The sequence below is a fragment of the Alosa pseudoharengus genome, unplaced genomic scaffold (genome assembly GCF_046254945.1).
Source record: "Alosa pseudoharengus isolate Yale_2024_CS ecotype anadromous, Long Island Sound unplaced genomic scaffold, YU_APseudo_1.1 YU_APseudo_1.1_scf_4, whole genome shotgun sequence".
Lineage (NCBI taxonomy): Eukaryota > Metazoa > Chordata > Actinopteri > Clupeiformes > Clupeidae > Alosa > Alosa pseudoharengus.
Window position 1 is genome coordinate 30,111,188 of NW_027468774.1, and position 2,500 is coordinate 30,113,687.

Here is a 2,500-nt window from a genome sequence, read left to right on the forward strand (position 1 = left end):
AACTGAGATCAGTTGCATTGTTTTTTTACACAGGGCAGCAGTTTTCAGATTACATTATGTGCTTACATAATTACAAAAGGGTTCTCCAATGTTTTCTCAGTTAGCCTTTTAAAATGATATCAGATTAGTTAACAGAATGTGCTTTTGGAACATTCGATGAATGCTTGCTGATAATAGGCAATGTACTGTAGATATTGCATTAAATATCAACCATTTCTTTCTACAACAGTCGAGAACCCTTTTGCAATTATGTAAGCATATAATTTCATCTGAAAACTGAAATATATATATATGCTCTCTCTCTCTTTCTCACAGACACACACAAACACACACGCACACACACACACACACACACACACACACACACACACACTCGCATTTCCCCAATGACCTAAGCTTTCAACAAAAGGATTCCTCACATATCCACTGGCATTCTCTTAAAAGCTCACTGACGAGAGGGCAACCATTGATTAGCACATCAAGCGGATTGGCTTGGTGGTGGTGGTGGTGTGTGTGTGTGTGTGTGTGGTTAGGGGGGGTGGGTTGCAGTAGGGAGGATCAGGGTGGGCTGTTGCTCTGACAGGTCATCAGTGTGTGAGCATCTTGTGACATCACACACCTGTGGCGTGGGTCTGACATGCTAGCCATGCTGGGGGTCAATCCCATTAACATCTCTTCACCACAAGTATGAGCAGAAACCCCCCAGAACAGAGACGCAGAGAAGCACTGAGCTTCCCAGGGTGTGTGTGTGTGTGTGTGTGTGTGTGTGTGTGTGTGTCTTCACAAGTCCTCTGTTGAAGAAAAAAATCCCAAGGAGTCATTCCCCTGACTGTGTGAAAACTGAACCTGGGAGAGAGGGAGAGAGAGATGAATCCTTTAATTTTCCTGTTTGCCCAGCAGGGCTTTGGGCGAACAGAGGAATTGGAGTGGACATCCTGCCACCTTAGTGTTACACCAACCAAATCACTTGACCAATCAAACATGAACCTGAAGCTTTCAGCTTTTAGCGAAACAGAGAGAGAGAGAGGGAAAGAGTGTGTGTGTGTGTGTGTGGGGGGGGGGGGGGGGGTCAGAGAGAAGTGAATGATCCTGTGTTAAGTGAGAGTGGTGATTAGCTGTGGAGAAAGAGAGGGAGAGAGAGAGAGAGGGAAAGAGAAAGAGAAAGCGGAGAGGAGTGAAAGATCCTGTGCTAAGTGATTAACTGTGGAGCGATGGCTTCCTTACAGTACATAAGGGAGCCATCTGAGCACAGCACCCCATCAGCTAATGGGATTATTCCATCCCAGCAGCGGAGATGAGCGGATGAGGAGATGGATGATGTTTCTGATGCCCCGCTAGTCACTGGACTAATGACCACAGGACAGGAAAGGACAGAGAGAGGAGAGGAGAGAGAGAAGAGAGGAGAAGAGAGGGAGAAGAGAGAGGTAAGAGGATAGAGGAGAGAGAGAGGAGAAGAGAGAGAGGAGAGGAGAAGAGAGGGAGAAGAGAGAGGTAAGAGGATAGAGGAGAGAGAGAAGAGAGGCGAGCGAGGGGAGAAAAGAGAGCGAGGAAAAAGAGGAAAGGAAATGTGAAAAGAGGAGAGAGAATAGAAGAGAGAGGAGAGACAGTGAGAAGAGGAGAGAGAGGACAGTAGAGGTGAAGAAGAGGAGAGAAAGAGGAGAGGAGAAGAGAGAGAGTCATGCAAGTGTGGTCACTTTATGTAGTAGTTGACAGATGTTCTAAATGATGTAAGTAAAATGTACTGTAATTATGACACCATGACATACACACACACACACACACACACTCATTCCGGTCATAAAATTGCCTACTTTTGATGCCATGAATATCAATTCAATTTAATTACATTTTCAATACAATTCAATTTGTGTCAAATCAATCTCAATCTCTCTGCTCTCCTCTCGTCTTTCTGGCTATGTTCCACATCCTCTTGGCTGAACTCTTTTAATCTCAGATCCCTTCTCCTCCTATCATCTCCAGCCCTCACTGTTGGGACCCTGCAGGACTCGCTGCCTGTGGAAATAGCCGGCCTGGTGGCGCGCGGGGGTCACTTCAGCAGCGCCGCACTGACCAGTTATTTACTTGTTTTGCGCCAGGAAATGAGTGCCGATAGCAAGAACAAGCTTGGGAACAAAGAGGGGGAAAAGAAAAGCAAACACTAAGATCTAATCTCTCGCTCTCCATCCCTCCCTCCATCTCCCAGACTCTGGTCCCACTTTCAAAGACTGGGAATAAACCGACACTTATTGTCGAGGGAGCGCACTCCCTCTTGGGTTTCCATAGTCTGCACTGTATCGACACAGAGTCTGGAACCGTTCACATTCAACATGTTAGGCGCTTACATTCTACACCGATGTTTATTTCAACGGCCGCAGATCACTTACAGAATGCAGATAGGGTATCGCATTTAGAGATATTTGCGTCATCAGAAATATTTGTGTACGGAATTCCAATTCATGAACTCTAAATCATTTGTGAGCATAAACAGAAAGCATATTGG